This window comes from Misgurnus anguillicaudatus, chromosome 21 (assembly GCF_027580225.2).
Source record: "Misgurnus anguillicaudatus chromosome 21, ASM2758022v2, whole genome shotgun sequence".
Lineage (NCBI taxonomy): Eukaryota > Metazoa > Chordata > Actinopteri > Cypriniformes > Cobitidae > Misgurnus > Misgurnus anguillicaudatus.
The window spans coordinates 27,682,362-27,701,938 of NC_073357.2; the positions used below are offsets into that span (position 1 = coordinate 27,682,362).

The 19,577-nt window shown below is 37.0% G+C and overlaps 1 pseudogene; it reads left to right on the top strand.

Annotated features, from left to right (window-relative positions):
• Window positions 1-1,048: 1,048 nt before the first annotated feature.
• Window positions 1,049-19,577, top strand: part of LOC129440824 (NACHT, LRR and PYD domains-containing protein 3-like) — a 29,713-nt pseudogene continuing 11,184 nt past the window's right edge.

Here is a 19,577-nt window from a genome sequence, read left to right on the forward strand (position 1 = left end):
AAATCACAAGAAAAATGTATTCTGAACAAAAACACTAGTTTGTTCAAATACATTATTGGCAAGAATCTAACACCAACAACTTAAAATACTGAGCAATTTTATCTTTAGTAAACATTCAAAAAGTTTTGAACAAACTGATAATTAAACAAAAAACATAATACAGAAGTTTTCATTAAAATGAACATATTAACATGAATTGAAATTTAAATGAATGACCGTGATTAAATAAAATAAGTTTGAGCCAATTTGAACTTAAAAGTTAGTTATGTTAATAAGAAACACTATAACAAGTTCATGTGTATGTGAAACCAACTCTACAGCCAGATATAAGAGAACAGCAGCATTTATTAACTTATACATTTAATTTCTCTGTACATTCAACACACGCTATGAATTTTAATAAAAGTCGAAAAAATAAAGAAACTAAAAGTAATGTTTCTAAAAAACATACTGTAAAAACTGTAAGAAACACAAACTTACTGTAGGTGGCAGTAGAGGCATAGTTTTCTTTAAATCCGCATTCTGTTTACTGTAAGAATTAAAAAAATAAAATAAACATATTATGTCTCTCACAGACTTGTGATGCCATATGTTCTATTAAACACAAAATAAACTACAGACATTAAGTTTCTGTAACTGTTGAAATAGCATTGGAATTAAAATATGCACTTGCTGTTTAATTATTGGTTCTTCCAGATTTTCAATGCATATTTGCTAAGTTCATAAAGCTTTTTATAATTAAGTCTGAAACGCGTTGAAGGACTATAATGAATCAATGTGACTGCAGCCTGTACTGAGATCTTTGCATAGAGGGGATATAGAGGCTTTTCAGTGAGTGGGCCACAGTTATGAAATGATTTGTTAATTAAGATTAGCACCCTCTCTGACTATTTTTAGTTCCCTTTAAAAATGTATCTGTTTTTATTGGCATATCAATAATTTTCCTTTTCTTTTTTATTTGGTTTAAATTCTACATTTGTTCTCATTATGTCTTCTTTTAGTCCTATTTTTCTTTGCATATTATTGTTTATTGTTTAATTCTATTTGCTCTTATTATTTCTTGTCTTAGTATTATTTTTCTCTGTGTAATTTTACGTACACTTATTTTATTGTACAGCACTTTGGTCAGTCCTATATGGTTGTTTTTAATGTGCTAAGAAAGTGAACTTGAACTTGAACTTTGTGGAATGAAGTTTTTCCGGCTGCACAACTTCTACTCACCACACTCAAAATCCTTTAAACCTGAACAACCAGAACGTATGTTTACTGTTTAGAATCACATGGGATTGGAATACATTGTTGAAAACGCGAATAAGAGTTTGATCAATGTAATCGTTTTTAAGAGTTGCTTAGAAGAAACGTAACCCAATTTAATCTCACTTATTACACATGTGACTAAACTTTGAGTTTAGAGTTGTTCATAAAGTTAACTGTTGTATATAAACTGATTTTGACAAAAATAAAAATGAAACAGTAAGAATGATAGACAGCTAGATAACCGACATCAAGTATCGCGAGAGCAAACTGCTTTGTATGCTTTTGAATCGCTCTCGCGGTATTTTTATGTCATTCGCTGATCGGTCTGCGCAGCGCCGCATGAAGTCAAACAAAAACATCAACACAACTCTACCTGTCAGTCACAAACAAATACCTGCATCTTTACCTGTCGCCATTTTACACTTGGACAAACGCGTTTGTTCAAAACAGAAATTTTGACTATCAAAATGTCTATGTATTGGTTTGTTCGCCTAATTGTACTTGTTAACTACGACTTTGAGTAGGCTATCTTAACATTTTCATTGAGGTAAGTGTTTCGGGTCACATAACGCTACTGCTGTTATTTTACTAGATGTGTATGTAAAACTGTAACTTGTAACTTGAGCAAAAGGTAACCCTTTTGTTTTCCTCACTTTTGTGAGTCGCATTGGACAAATCGTCTGCTAATTACCTACATGTAAATGTAATGATTTCAGCTGTGGGTTTTACTTCATTCATCTTGTATGATTGTTTATATTAACACAAGTAAAGTATTTAAAGCTCAATAAGGGAATGTTTTTGTCAGAATCAGTGCAGACTCACAGATGCAATCTTTTAATGCAATCTTTAAATGTAGTTAATGATCCAGTGGCATATAATCATCAGATTGACAGTAATCCAGCCTAATGGTGGATCACATTTTAGGGTGGCTGTGTGTGCCCAGGCTGTGCCACCCGTTGGACCAAAACCCGTTGAGGCACATATGTTGGACTTAAGTGAATTAATTCAAATTTACACTCAGTTATTACTCTACAATAGTTATACATGGACATTTATCTTTACCCTGCTTTTAGTAACACAATTTCATATTTTGAAAAAAAACTGTACCTCTACTCTTGTGCATATCACATTTACAGTTTTAAAGTAAACATCACAATCGGAGTAATATATTTAGCAAATATTTAGACACAACTGAGCCATTGTGAGCCATATTTACAATTATCATTATTTAAAGGGATAGTTCACCCAAAAATGACAATTCTGTCATAATTTACTCACCCTCATGTTGTTATAAACTTGTATGAATTTCTTTGTTCTGATGAACACAAAGGGAGATATTTTGAGAAACGTTTGTAACTAAACCTTTCGTGGACCCCATTTACTTCCATAGTATTCTATGGAAGTTAATGGGGTCCACTAACGGTACTGAGGTCTGTAAGAACGTGGAATAAAGTTTTCCGGGTGCATATGTCACTCATCACGTGGAGCTGTTAATGTGTACATGCAGAAGTAGATATTCAAAACAAAAAGTATAAAAGTGTCTTTACTGGAAGAAATGTACTTGATGAAAAACCGAAAAGTTTGAAAATTCTGTATTTAATAACGTTTTGATAAATGTGAAGACTTCCTTAGGGGAATTTAAAGCTATTTAATCTCACTCATGTCGGTGACAAAAAATTAGCGATTGTTTATAAAGTTTGTCGATGTATTTAAACAGATGTTGCAATAGTTAATGTAAAATGGTTAGACTGTAAGATTGTCGTTTGGCGTGAATTATCGTGAGAACAAACTGCTCTGTAAGCTTTTGAACTTGTGGTATTTGATGTCATTCGCTGATTGGTCTATGCAGCGCTGCATGAAGTTGAACAAACCTAAACACAACTATTCCTGTCAGTCACAGAAAAACCTGCATCTTTACCCAGGGCCGGTGTTCTGGCATTTGATCCTACACGTCAGATTGTCCTACCCTCGCGTTGTCTTAGGTTTAGGTGATAGGTAGGGGAGGGTAATAGGTTTAGGTGTAACTTGTCATACTCTAGAAATTGCTGGGTTATTTTTGCAACCATGGGGTATAACTTAGAAGCTAGGTAGGTTAAAACAACCCATCATTGGGTCAATTTTACCCAGCGGTGTGTTCTGTCCAATATTTACCCATTATGGGTCAAAAATGACCCAGCCATTTTTAAGAGTGCAGTGGTGTGGAAAGAGTTAAACTGTCATGTGCTTGTTTGTGTCCATGCTCTGTCTGGAAACAGTTAAAGGTTTCTAATAACAGCGTGATTTGTGAGTACAGGTTGGGTCACGGTCTTTATATCACATGGGTCAGATTAAAAAGTTAAATTAATGCCGTTGGATATCGGGTCAGGTGTTTTGTTAATTACTACAAGTTAAGGTGCACCAGCTTCCTTAAGGGTAGCTGCGGTCATCTTAGCACTGACCCTGCATTGAGACTTCCGTTTATACTTAAATCCCTTTAGTTTATACTGAAATAGTTTCCATTTATACTAAAACAACTTAAATAATTTAGTAGTCCTTTTAAATCTTGATTTCCCCAAAAGTTTAATGCCTTCTAGAAAATATACAAACAGACTGTACAATAGTTGCTTAAATGTTGGGTAACTACTGGATAATAAAGATGGATTACCGCAAAAACTTGTAATTGGCAGGAAAGAATTTTCTCTTAATTGACAAGATAACTCGTCAATGGTGAGGAAAGAGATAAAAGCAGCTCCCTGTCAGTGTTTATGGAATCGAGTCAAAACAGTCTTGGCTTTTAGACCCGCAGTCTGCCTTTGCCATTCTACCCTAACCCGCACTGCAAATTATGTTAATATTATTCCACAAGTTAAAGCAAATATTCACGGTTCACCTCCTTGAATACCCACGGGTACCCAGACGTGTGCTGGACTATACCATGGAGTAAGTCTTTATAAAAAAGCCCTGCCCGCATCTGGCTCATAATTGCACAAACGATTAATTTGATTTTTGTGGATCTAGGATAGTCTCAGCCTCAGACGTCATGCCCACAGACTGTTGGCTAAACGTCTGTACACTTTCCTGGAAACCCTGTGAGAATGTCGAAGTCGTTTTGATTGGTTGAAATAAACCGGATTTCCACAAGACGCGAGTGTCGCGATTAGTTTTGGTCCCTGGAAAACAAAGCTCTGACGTTCCATTGGGGAAGAGAATCAGTCGTGTTCACGTGGATAAAAATGACCAGTTATCATGATCAGCTAAATATTTAATTCTTAAAAATATCCAAATTTCGCGGCATAGACTCTCTAAAAGACGTCCGAGAGTTTTGCTTAAAGCAGTTAGTGGAGTCAAAAAGTTTGGTTCTCCTGAATTGCTTTTAGGTGTTACAAAGTGAAGAAATATGCTTCAAACAGACATTTAAGGGGAGCGTCTCATTGGTGTGGCTGTTGATAAAGTGCACAACTAACTATGGTGAGTAATGTTGTTTATTTAGATGCTATTCGGTTTCGGCTGGTTATTTCAATAACTGACTTGTTTTCAGCCAGCTCGTATTGTGGGGAGTCCGAAACGTGATGCTAGACGAAACAAACTGTGATTGGTTGTTTGACATGTCGATCAAACAGCTCGTGGGCGGGCTTTGTCCAGAAAAAGCTGCGAAAAACACCAGACCTTCAGTATTGAAGGTCTGGCTACGCGAGACTAAATCTAGGAGGACCTGGATCATGGTCTATCACATTCCGTCCTTGAGTTAGTTTGGAGTGTGCCTGGCGCACGGGTCCTACTTGCGTTCTTCTTGCACCTTGGTGTTCTGCATTTAACCAAAATTATGGCTGTGGTATTAAAGGGATTTTCCTTGCGGTGATTTTGAGTGTCTAACTGGGTATGTGGCTTTACAGACTTAATTTTTCTTCATTCAAAAAATAAGTTCTATTGCTATGTAAGGAATAATGTATAGGCAGGTCCTGATCACACTGTTAAAAATTTTATATTGATTTGAAATTTTATTTTTATTTGCTTGTTTTTAAAGAACCCAGACTTTCCGTGAGGATAACCCATTTACTTTGTAAATATAATGTGATATATGTTATTAAAAGACATATTTATATTTAATTTTTGTGTAATATTAAACTGTACCTTTCAAAAGGATTTTTCAGCATCCGGGTAACCATGTGTTATTATTAGTTTTAGGAGGTTGTTATATTGGAACGACACGACTGGCCAATCAGAATCAAGCATTTCCGAGTGCTGTGTAATAATATTATGTAGCATATAGTATACATGTATATGCAAGTGTTTATATGTGTGTATGCATTCTTTTATATATGTATTCATAAGTGAAGTATGTTTTTATTAGCCATGTGGCACCTCGTAAAATGTTATTTTTATTCAGGGTTAGTTGTAGAGATCAGATTGATTAGATTCTCCTCTGCAGCTCCATCATGGATCGAACACAGAAATCAACAGATAGAGATTTTTCTCCAGGAGGCAGGTACGTTATATGAACACTTTATTAAATAACCTTTATATCGAAGAAAATATTGCAGTATCTTTGTTTTTAAATCAAATTCTAAAATCTCCTTGTAGTGATGGTTTTAAACACAGATTTTGCCATAGAGATTATAAATGTAAATTAAAGTATTAAATCTGTTGTGTGTTATTTTTGAACTATAGCTCAGTTCATCGGAAGAGATCCGATCCAGAGTTGAGCTGTGTGTCTATGAAGAGTAACTGGTCTATGGAGGCTCCATTAGAATTTAAGAGTGAAGATACAAAGCCTGATTTTAAGTATGTAAAAATAATCTGTAATGCATGTTTATGATTTAACATTTTTATGTACTGATAGACACATTAACAATTGCTTTTTAGTGGTAGATGAATGTTATTTATTATTTGTTGAAAACAATCATCAGTAGCTGTTGTAATCTGTTGTGTGTTATAGTTCAGTTCATCGGAAGAGATCAGATCCAGAGTTGAGCTGCGTGTCTATGAAGAGTAGCTGGTCTATGGAGCCGCCAATAAAGTTTAAGAGTGAAGAGACAAGGCCTGATCTCAGGTATGCAAAATTATAATGCATGATTTTCATTTAAAATTTGTGACCCATGCTGGCAAAATGAGTCACAAAGCGCAATGTCTAATTTTGAGTAAGAGGCAAAAGAAAGTATAAATGTCAAATGTGGTCAAAATTGAGGTTTTCATGAAATAAAGTACATTTAGCCCTAACATCTAAAATGATCTTTATTTGTATGTTTTCTGAGAGATGTACCAGTTTAAATGCTTAATCTAATACAAAGATGCGTGTCCATCCACATTCGTGACATTTTGGTTTTAGTTTTAAAACATCCAATTAGAAAATAAAGTGCAGGAATTGCTTGATGTTAAAATAATTACAAAGAGAGATAAAGTTTGGGAACTGATTGATGTTAAACGAATTATTAAGAGTGAGAAGTCTCAAAAATGATCTTCCTCACGCTAGCTGACTGACAGATATGAAGCATACATACACAATTACAGTTTTTAAAATATCTGTTTTGACAAGAATTCATGGAGATATAATATGTCTTAGGTGTATGTTTGGTTAACTGTTGGGGAAAATATCTAATGTGAAACATTATTTTAGCTCATTGCATTACAGTAGATATTAAAGCTGTCTGTCTCAATGTCAATCAAACAATTAAGAAAAAGAAAAAAGTTGAACATAATATTTTTCCTAGTATTGTTTTTAACTTTGTGTGTGCCAAATCTATCAGTTTTACCAGTGATTTTAAGTTATGGAGTGATTTTGTTTTTGAACCTTCAAAAATCTTTAACTTGATTTTTCTCAAAATTGATTTTGCTGGCTCTATCATTTTCAGACAGGTTGCTCTGTAATTTTTTTTGTCACATTCCAATGAATCATAAATTGTTTATAAAGGATTAACTTTTTAATAGAGAATTATTAAAAATATTTATTTTTAATAGAGAGTGTCAAAATATAAATAACTAATTTTTGAAAATTAGCTCATTCCGACTCAGTTTGCCAGCCCGGGTCACATTTTTATGTATTGATAGACAAACAATAGAGAACAGAGTTCCTCACACAGTGACATCTGTGAAATTTGATCTTTTCACCTTTTAACCAGACACATAACAATTGTTTTTTAGTGCTAGATACATTTATTTGTTGAAAACAATAATCAGTATTTATTGTAATCTGTTGTGTGTTATAGTTCAGTTCATCAGAAGAGATCAGATACAGAGTTGAGTTCTGTGTCTATGAAGAGTAGCTGGTCTATGGAGCCACCAATAAAGTTTAAAAGTGAAGATACAAGGCCTGATCTCAGGTATGTAAAAATAATCTACAATGCATGATTTTGGGGACATTTGGGTCACCAGTCCTTCTATCAACCTAGAAAATTTGATAAAGATCAACCCAGTAACTTAGTTTTGGTAAACCATTCTCTGTAAGCATGTGAAGAAATTGGTAATCGAAATTTGGCTCACGTTGTGATGTAAAAAGGGAATCTTATAATAATAATACCGCCCCTTAATCTTCACTATCCAACCATGGCACTGCCATTTACTGCAGAGATCAGCTAATTTGCATTTTAAAGGACACACTCATAATCACCAAATTTTTGCTCACACCTACTAAGTGGCAATTTTAACTTGCTATTATAAATTATCTATATGGTATTGTGAGTTAGAACTTCACATATGTACTCCACGGACACCAAGGGGCGGTTTCCCGGACAGGGATTAGTTTAAACCAGGACTAGTTTAATTAGGAAATATAACCAGTTTTAACAAGCATGCCTTACTAAAACATTACTTGTGTGCATTTTGAGGCAAAACAAAGGGTACTGGTGTATTTTAAGGTATGTCAGAGCAAGTTGTTTTCAGTTTGGACAGCTCTTAAACATTTTTTAGTCTAGGACTAGTCTAATCCCTGTCTGGGAAACTGCCCCTATAGGTTTATTTGACATCTTTAAAAAAGTATTTTGAAATGTCCCCTTTAATATTATGTCTATTGATAGACAAACAATTGAGCACACAATAGCTCACATGGTGACATCTGTGAAATTTGAGCTTTTCACAACCAGACACATTAACAATTCACTTCAATACAAGTGCTTTTTAATTTTAAATGAAAGTTATTTGTTGAATACAATCATCAGTATTAATTGTAATTTGTTGTGTTTATAGTTCAGTTCATCAGAAGAGATCCGATCCAGAGTTCAGTTCTGTGTCTATGAAAAGTAGCTGGTCTATGGAGCCACCAATAAAGTTTAAAAGTGAAGAGACAAAGCCTGATCTCAGGTATTAAATATCTTTGAAGCATTTGATTACAGTATAACATTTATATATTCTATTAAATGTATGAGAACTTCCTTTAAGACATCTGTCTATGAGAGGCATATCTATGAAATATAATCAATTCAGATCTTTGAAATATAAAAGGTTCACGCACAACCACATCTGTGCAAGCATTTATCATCATGAGTAAGCTCTTTTATTAAATGAAATTCACAACATTGTACAAACTTTCTCAATTTTGCTGCCCAGACAAATCATAAAAGATCCCATCAGCCAGAGGAGGAAGTCTGAAAATCAACTACATAACTTCAATAAAAATGTCTGTCCTGAATTCAGGTAAATCATTAAATATAATTGTTTAGTTTGTTTTAATAAAAAAAAGCACTAATAATATGTCACATGTTGAGTGCTACAAACAAATAAAAGTAATTATATTCCATCTGTGTAATAGTCTGGTATTTATATTTTACAGCCATGAGTCTGATCTTGCTAAAGCTCAAAACGCATTCAGATCAAATCTAAGAAAGAAGTTTGAGTGTTTGTATGAGGTGACATCAAACGAGAGAAACCCAACGCTACTGAATGAGATCTACACAGAGCTCTACATCACAGAGAGTGAAAGTGGAGAGATCAGTAATGAACATGAGGTCAGACAGATTGAGACACAATCCAGAAGAACAACAACAGAGGAGACACCAATCAAATGTAATGACATCTTTAAACCTTTACCTGAACAAGACAAACACATCAGAAGTGTGCTGACAAAGGGAGTCGCTGGCATTGGAAAAACAGTCTCTGTACAGAAGTTCATTCTGGACTGGGCTGAAGAGAAAGAAAATCAGGACGTCCACCTCATATTTCCACTTCCTTTCAGAGAGATCAATTTGATGAAAGACAAAACCCTCAGTCTTTTAAATCTTCTTCATCTTTTCTTCCCAGAAACAAAAGAAATGGAAATATTCAGTGATAAATATAAAGTGTTGTTCATCTTTGATGGTTTGGATGAGTGTCGCTTGTCTCTGGATTTTCACAGCAGTGTGAGGTTGTGTGATGTAAGTGAAGCAACCTCAGTGAACGTGATGCTGACAAACCTCATCAGGGGGAATCTCTTTCCCTCTGCTCTCATCTGGATCACCTCCAGACCAGCAGCAGCTGATCTCATCCCCTCTGACTGTGTTGATCGAGTCACAGAGGTACGAGGCTTCAGTGATCCACAGAAGGAGGAATACTTCAGGAAGAGAATCAGAAATAAGAGTCTGTCGGATCAAATCATCTCACATCTGAAGTCATCCAGAAGTCTTTACATCATGTGTCACATCCCAGTCTTCTGCTGGATTTCAGTCACTGTTCTAAAGAGTATGTTGAGTGAAACCAAGAGAAGAGAGATCCCCAAGACTCTCACTCAAATGTACACACACTTCCTAAAAATTCAGACGAACATCAAAAATCTTAAGGACTATGAGAAGAAAATAAAGGATGAAGACATGATCTTTAAACTGGGCAAACTGGCGTTTGAGCAGCTTGTGAAAGGTAATCTGATCTTCTATGATGAAGACTTGAGAGAGTGTGGTATTGATGGAGCAGAAGCATCGGTGTACTCAGGATTGTGTACTCAGATCTTCAGAGAGGAGTTTGGTTTGTATCATGTGAAAGTTTACTGCTTTGTTCATCTGAGCATCCAGGAACATCTAGCAGCTCTTTATGCTCACATATCCTTCTCAAACGACAACAGAAATGTTTTTAATAAAAACAGTATTACATTTCAAAGAGAGAAGGCATCAATACCTAAATTTCACCAGAGAGCTATAGATGAGGCTCTACAAAGTGAAAATGGACATTTAGATCTTTTCCTTCGTTTTCTTCTGGGTTTGTCACTGGAGTCGAATCAGAATCTCGTACGAGCTTTGATGACACAGACACATCACAGCTCTCACAGCAATGAGAAAACAATTGAGTATATCAAGAAGAAGATCAGGAGCACTCAATCTCCAGAGAAATCCATCAATCTGTTTCACTGTCTGAATGAACTGGGTGATCATTCACTAGTGGAGGAAATCCAACATCATCTAAAATCTAAGAAATTAAGTGAAACCAAACTCTCTTCATCTCAGTGGTCAGCTGTAGTTTTTGTGTTGTTGACATCAGAACAGAAACTGAATGAGTTTAATTTGAAGGATTTTGTTAAAGGAGAAAACAAAGCTGAAACGCTAAAAGTTCTTCAGAAGCTGTCGCCTGTGATTTGTGAATCCAGATCAGTTCAGTAAGTGTGAACAGTCACTTTACTCTTAAAGCATTATTAATGCTTTAACTGCTTTTTCCTATTTTCAGATCATTGTCGATTCGGTTTAGGGTTAGATTTGGTGTTTGCGTTGTCACTTTAAAGCGACTGTAAGTAGGGTTTTAAGTATTTTATTAGTCATAATCAATGTCTTTATTCATAAATGTGTCCTCATTGGTGTCAAATGACCTCTGCCAACGATCTGACTTTTCTTTGTAAGCTTAGAATTTATTCTCTTTATTTACATTGAACGGGTAACTCCAAGGAGGCTTACATGTCGTTCCGCCGTATTGATAAACTATAATAGCAGAGAGGGACAAAAAGCACTAGCCTACCAATGTGTTTCCACAATGCGTTTTAATTCAAGGAGACAAGGAGATCAGTGATTACATTATGGCTATCTTAGTTGCAACACGCATTTGGAAAAGCGAGGCGCTAGAGAGCACTATTCATTTGAATGCAACATACAATTTCACCACTAGATGGGGGTAAATCCTACTTACTGTCCCTTTAAAGGAATAGTCTACTCATTTTCAATATTAAAATATGTTATTACCTTAACTAAGAATTGTTGATACATCCCTCTATCATCTGTGTGCGTGCACGTAAGCGCGCTGCGACGCTTCGATGGCATTTGGCTTGGCCCCATTCATTCAATGGTACCATTTAGAGATAAAGTTAGAAGTGACCAAACACATCAACGTTTTTCCTATTTAAGACGAGTAGTTATACGAGCAAGTTTGGTGGTACAAAATAAAACGTAGCGCTTTTCTAAGCGGATTTAAAAGAGGAACTATATTGTATGGCGTAATAGCACTTATGGGAGTACTTCGACTCGCCGCAGCAACACCCTCCCTCTCCCATTATGAGAGTGAGAAGGGGAGCGGACTTTTCAGGCGAGTCGAAGTACTCCCAAAAGTGCTACCACGCCACAAAATATAGTTCCTCCTTTAAATCCGCTTAGAAAAGCGCTACGTTTTATTTTGTACCACCAAACTTGCTCGTATAACTACTCGTCTTAAATAGGAAAAACGTTGATGTGTTTGGTCACTTCTAACTTTATCTCTAAATGGTACCATTGAATGAATGGGGCTAAGCTAAATGCCATCGAAGCGTCGCAGCGCGCCCCAGCGCCCACGTGCACTCAAACAGACGACAGAGGTATGCATCAACAATTCCCAGCCAAGGCAATAACATATTTTAATATTGAAAATGAGTAGACTATTCCTTTAAGTATTGGTTTATACAATTTTTCTGATTTATTTTTTATATTTTATAAATTTTAAAACATTGTTGCCTGGCGTTAGGGTTATAGTTGGGTTTGGGTAAGGATGTCATTTTATGTAAATCCAACCCTAAACTCAAAGCGACAATGGTAAAAAATAGGACAAAACAGTTGAGTAACCAATCCATGACAATGACACGGTAAAGAAAGCAAAATATTCCATGACTAAACCATGTGACTAAACCATGGAAATTTGTGAGATCAGCTTGGAGTTTAGTGTTTGATGTGTTATTTTATCTCTTTATCTATTCTAATTTTAATCTAATGAAGCACCTCACATTGTCACATGCTGCCACAAAATTAGTGGTTAACATATTTAATATAGTGGGCATTCAAGTAACTAACCATAACTAATTCTTTTTCTATAGTAACATGTCCAACACTGGCTATTTAGAGTAGAGTAGATCTTTATTGTCCCACATTTGTCACGGATTCATACACAGCCATCTCCAGTAGACACATCTAAGAAAAACTGATGAGGATGTTGAAGATCTTAATGAAGAAGTTTATTGTATTAGCAGTGATAAAGCTTGTAATGTACTTGGGTTCATTGGTGTCAGACTGAACACAGATCAGTATCAGCATTGATCCTTTATACTCTGTATTAAAATCAGACAGCATCCATTACAGAGTTCTGGTAATGTTATATAACTCAACACGAAGAGAGATTTGTCATGAAGCAGCGCTGCATCTGTTTAGTCTCCTGACCTGCAGCTCTTGACTGAAGCTCACATGAGAGATGAGAAGTGCTGTATAAATATCACTGTTATTTGTCACCTGTGCTGTTCAAACAGTTTTCCTCTTCTCAAAAGATCAGTCTCTTTCACTCTACATTCAGTAAAGTTGCCCTTGTATGTATCATTCATGAATCAGTGCATCTCAGACTCACAGGCCTCACCTTTAATATTTAATATTTGTATAATAATGCTCCCACCAGTCCTGATGCCACACTGACCAAATCTGTCTCTGTTCATTTAGACACATATTGTAGAGAATTTGTTTATAATATTTAAACCTCATCTGATGAAAGTTTAAAGTTAATCCCTTACTGAGATTTACATCTAAATTAAAAGTAATAGAAAAACATTAAATTTAATCTAAATTATTGTAAAAATTTTAACCCGGATCAAGTGAAATTTAATGGCGCTTTTCCATTGCATAGTTCCCCATGGTTTGGTTTGGGTCAGCTTACTTTTGTGAGCTTTTCCACTCGGTGCAGTACGTAGTACCTGATACTTTTTTTAGTACCACCTCGGTTGGGGTTCCAAAGGAGGCGAGCTGATACCAAAACGTGACGCCAAAACACTGTAGATCACTGACTGGTCTGAGAGAATCGTCACTACCAGCATCATCGCTATAATGTAAAAATTAGCTTTATCTTAGTGCTAGCTTTTGCTATCTCGAGCAAACATGTTGTCATCTGTGCTCTGCAATAAGTTCCCAAACTCCCTTTTAGCGATGAAAAACATCCACAGGTTGAGAATCAGGAACCCCATAAAATTTTTCCCAAACTTGCAGTTTGTGGCGGAACATTCATGACGCGCACATTCGCAAATATTTTAAACTGAACCAATAATAAAATAGTTTATAGTACATAGTTTAAGTTTCAGTACCATACAACATGTTTTGAAAGAGTATGTTCACCTAAAATCAAACATTTGTCATCATTTACTCACGTGTTGGTTTTCTTTATTTCTCTACAGGTTGAAAAGTTGTAATATCACAGATGAAGGTTGTGTTGCTCTGACGTCAGCTCTGAGATCAAACCCTTCACACCTGAGAGATCTGGATGTGAGCTGGAATTATCTAAGAGATTCAGGAGTGAAGCTGATCTCTGATGTACTAAAGAATCCTGACTGTAAACTGGAGATACTGAAGTAAGATCATCTCTAATAATGATTTGAATAAGATATCATTTAACAGGATAATGATAGTAAAATGTAAAAAAAATTCATAACCCCCATCAATTGTTTAATGACACAATTCCAGCTCTAACTATCAGATTCAGGATATTTTTGCAACCCTCATATGTTTGAATATGATAATAGTTGTATGATAAACAAAAAGAGCTTATTCATGATTTTCACAAAAGTTTAATGCATTCAAGAAAATGTTCTTTTTTAAATATATAAACAAACATTATATCAAATAAAAGAACAGACCCTCTGCTTTAAAAAAAAAAAAATTATCCTACCTTCATTAATTTTCCCTTTATCACCTCTAAAATATGGGTAGGTTTCTTCAAAAACATAAAATTTTGAGCAAAAAGTTGAGAGAATTCAATTTTTGTGAAGGACTTTTGATAGAGATCAGATTCAGAGCGATCTTTAGAACATACACGGAGTTCTTTCTCTTTTCACGTTACTTCCGGGTTGTATAAGTTGTGGAAGTGCGCCACCTGGTGGATAATAGCGGTGTTGCGGAAAGCCGGAAATTCTCGTCATTGGCAGGGAAGCGTTTTCTCTTAATTGATGTGTCATCTCGTCAGTGGCGGGGAAAGAGTTAAGCAGCAGCAGATATATCAGTTGATCTGAGTGATCTTACTAGGGTTAATTTAGTAGCAACAGTATATTTCAATATGTAGAGTATATGAACCATGAAGACATTTAAAACTAATGCACGATTATCTTAAAATCAATGGTGAAATTCACAGACAGACAGTGAAGAGTTCTACCAGAAAGACTCGAAGATAGGTTAAGACTTGATATATGAGTTTATTTAACAGTAGTTAGCAACCAAGGTTAGAATGTAACACAGTATAGTTCTTTGGCATAGGCCCCGACCATAGTTCAAATCCGGGGGTCACGGATTCTTGCGGTTCCTGTCTGAAGATGAAGACAGGCCAGAATCTAATCCCCCTTGAGTATGGACGGAACCAACCTGGTGATGGTGGTAGGGAGGGTGGGTTTGTAAATGCTGGCATCAGTATCTGCGAACGCAAAGACAGGTGAGTACGAGGTTTATATACTCTCAGTATCAGGGGTGATTGATTGCACCTTGTGAAATGAATGACGTAACATTCGAGTTTCCTGGTAGAACTTGCGCACCGCTACGCTAATGCTATCATTTCTACCAGAAAGACTCGAAGATAGGTTAAGACTTGATATATGAGTTTATTTAACAGTAGTTAGCAACCAAGGTTAGAATGTAACACAGTATAGTTCTTTGGCATAGGCCCCGACCATAGTTCAAATCCGGGGGTCACGGATTCTTGCGGTTCCTGTCTGAAGATGAAGACAGGCCAGAATCTAATCCCCAAAAATTGATCGCAATGATCGGTACCCACCAGTGTTTCTTTGAGGTTCCTGAAACAGATAAGAGAAATTGTTATCTACTGACATTGAAGGATGCCATAAGAGGCCATGGGATTACCGCTTAGGCCATAGAAGGCAGCGATATGCCCCAGAGAGATAGGCTGGAGAGATAGGCCGCATAGGCCGTAGAAGGCAACGATATGCCTAGTGGGAAAAGCCACATAGGCTTTAGAAGGCAACGATATGCCAGACAGAGAAAGGCCGCACAGGCCACAGAAAGCAACGATATGCCTAGTGGGAAAAGGCCGCGTAGGCCTTTGGAAGGCAATGATATGCCAGAGAAATAGGCCGCGTAGGCCATTGCAGGCAGCGATATGCCATATAGAGATAAGCCGCGTAGGCCGTAGAAGGCAACAATATGCCTAATAGAAAAATGCCGCGTAGGCTTTTGAAGGCAACGATATGCCAGACAGAGATTGGCCGCGTAGGCCATAGAAAGCAACGATATGCCTAATGAGAAAAGGCCGCGTAGACCTTTGAAAGGCAACGATATGCCAGAGTAAGAAATTATATAAATGGCAAAGGCCATGATTTAGCAAGGTTAAATACACCACCATCACCAGTAATTTGCTTAAACATACCTTGATTATTGCTTACCATAATTGAATTGAATGTAATAGTGTTTTCCTGCATACAGTGAAATTAGGAGCGCGGCTCCTGATGAAGAGAGACAATTGACGTATACATGCTTTTATATTGTCATTATAAAAGTAGGGAGAAGATTAGAAGGTTACAAACAAATCTGACTGATGCTAAAGATTGCACAGTGTCTGTCATGTCTTGGGTTTCCCCAGTCTTGTACTCTTTATTTGAAGTTCTGTAATGTCATCCATGACTGTAGTTCTTTGGTCCTTGTTCTAGATTGTTTTCCAGGTGTGTCTTGATATCTTGTTTACCCAACGTGAATATATACAGTCCTTGTGTTTCAGTTGTCCTTTGTCGATTATGTTAGCTGTCAATCACTTTTCAGTCCTGTATTCTGGTCTTCATTCTGGTTCTGCTTTGTGCACTTTTGGTTTTAAGAAATAACCCATTGCCTTGTCTTGCTTGCTTGGCCATGACACACAGATGATTATATACAATTCTCCGTTTACGATGTAAATTAAGACCCCCAAAAACTGAAGCGCGGTACCAGTAGGGTTATGCAGTTGATAGATGGACGTACTCCGAACGTAATAGCCTTCTAGATGAAAGTTTACAGCTTAAATTTTGACTAACCATAATAGCATGATAAAACGTAACAATTTTGTACAAATAGTCTTACATGATATGCACTTAAGAAGTTCTAATTTATTTGTTGAAAGATCCTCCGCCACACTGGCAATCCAGCAACGATCGAAGCCGCACCATACACGACTGCGGACGTGAAACGTGACAACCTGCGTGCACGCGGCAAGTGTGCACGGCCAAATACTAACGAAAGCTAATTTCTTGTACATGTAGCAATTATGCATGTCAAATCCTTGCAGCCGTTTGTAATAAGAGTTCCTGGAAGTCGATAAGGAGGCCTGATGGTAATGCAGGCACTGAAAATAAAGCACTTATAGAACTGCATGTCCGTGGTCTGAGTAAAAACATGTATATAGTTTTAAAATAGCTTGCCTCATGTATGCAGCCGCGCTGTTATAATGTTTTAAATCCTAGCAGCCGGTGTAATGTGGTTATATGGAAAGTTGATGCATGTTTCGCTATTTACTTGAGGATGCAGGGTAAGTGGATTGTACGCACCTAATTCCAGACAAAGTTCCTTGTAAAGTTATCATTTAGAATCATAACTGCATGATTTTTTGCTTTCCCAGACGAGATTTGCATCGTGAAACAATCATCACGATTTCTATGATCGTGGCTCTTCGGTGGTAAAGTGTCGTACGGTCCATGGGAGAAGTTCAAAGATGGACGTTTTCCTGGTCTTGTGTCCAAGATAGGCTACAATAGTTTTCTGACAGTGTCAGAAATTCAGCATGATCACCGCACAATGCATTTGCTGTTACAATCTTGTCAGAGTGCAAAAATCCTGTAGTGTATTCCAGGCTTTAAACAGAACATAGAATTAAATTAGAAACAAGTTATTTCAGATGCATTCCAATTCTCCAGTCATGTTGGACGTCATTAAAACAGCATGATACAATTGAAATTCAATAGTTGAAACACATAAGATAATCGAACACCACCATATTCAAACATAACACCACTTGAAGAAATATTTAGACATTATTCCCATTGGGTTCCATGTTAAAACAAGGAAATTGTGTTTGTATTCTGTGTTTATAGCTGGTGGCACCACCATTTCGGGCGAAACATACGTTACCAACGTTCAACAGCACTTTAAATTGGGATTACGTGCTTTGATATAAAATCTAGCAGTCACATTACATCTTCAAACCAGTGTCCAGACATCCGCTGTAGCCTACCCATGCGCATGCTCTGGGTGCCTGCATCGCAAACAAAGCACAATGCGCTTAAATGGTTCAAACTGATGCAAGCTGTTGTGTTCTTAAAGCAGCAAGGCGCGCGTTTTTCAACTGAAGTCTACTGCATAACAAACACACTCAACATGGTGTACAGGCTCAACTTTTGTTGAGACATCCGCAGAATGCAGTGCACACCGATCAAAACAACGGCAAGCCCTCAGGAATAACACAAATGCACGTTTTAATTGTATTAAATACACCACACAACCTCAGCTCCGTCTCCATATTGCCTGTAACATAGTCATTGCCATCTTTCGGTTGTAAAAGCATGTACTGTGCACTATCAGCCAATCCAGTATAATGAATAAGATAGCTTACCGTAGGAGAAGATAATCCAGATAAATAGATGGGATGTTCAACGCAACCGAGCTCGGATAAGAATTTGACTGAGATCTGGAATAAAGTCTCATTTGAAAAGTACAATTAAAAGTTGATGCATTCTCGTACTTTATACATGTGCATAACTGAATATCTTAAAGCACAAAGCTTTAGATGGAAACATTTATGCTGAACCCCGTGCTCAATAAAATTGACAATATGCATTACTATTGCCATTCGACCACACACACACTTACGATTTGCTCAGCAACAAAATGTGTGCTTGAAAACTATATTACCATAAGATTTAAAGTTCGAAAATAGCGTATCCCCGTATCCTTAAAGTCTGTAATTAGGATCAGGTGAGTGAAGATCTAACGTGAATATTTGCATTTGATATGAACAGTTTGCTGAATACTGTTAAGCATTAAGCAACTTGCATTGTAGTACCGTAGCAGGTAGGACGTTGCAAGACCTGTTACATGAATAAATAGTACCTTATATTATTGATGTTTTAGGGAAACACTGAAAGGGACAGTTCAGATGAAGCTCGTATACTTTGCGCATTCCTTATTCCAATGAAACACACGAACATTAGACCGCGTCATTTGCCTGTTTGCATCATGTCATGCACTGCATACACTAGTGATGGGTCGCTCGCGACAAGCGGCTCTAAGAGCTGATTCTTTGTAGCGAACGAGCAGAGCCGAATCTTCAGACGCATGCAGGGGAGCCGGCTCTTCTAAGGGAGCCGAGCCAGAAGAACCGAATCTATGAAAAGAGCCGGACTGCCATCACTAAAATGTAGAGCCAGCGCTTGAGCCGAAAGAACCGAATCAATGGAAAGAGCCTGACTGCCCATCACTAGCATACACGCCGTATTTAATGTGTGAAAGTTTCGCGAGCAATAGTCGTTCATCCAAGTCGATTCCATGTCTTTGCTTCACAAAACATTCGCGTACGGTTTAAAACCAGTGATAAGCGGAGCATTTGGTATTGTAGACGAAAGACAAAGATCCTGTGATGAGGGAGATAACAAGCTTCGGCATTCTTCCAAACCCGTGCAGGTGCAGCGCTTCGCCAATCAATGATGATTACTGACATCTGCTGCGGCGTTCAGAGTGTGCGACAGTCAATATTAATATTACACTTTACAGATCATCCAAATGTTCCTGCACTGTTCATAAAAAGAAACGCATGTGGTATCCTTCTCTGTGTACTGCAGGGTTACACACTTAAGGAAGCTTGCAGACTTCCCTTTTTAAGTCTTTAACCTTTTGTGAGAGCTCCTCGCGATGTTGCAGGTGAAACGAAAACGAGATAATAAAATCCCAGGAAACCAGTTCGAATGCCCGATAACATCACTCAACATTTGAATCGGCGTA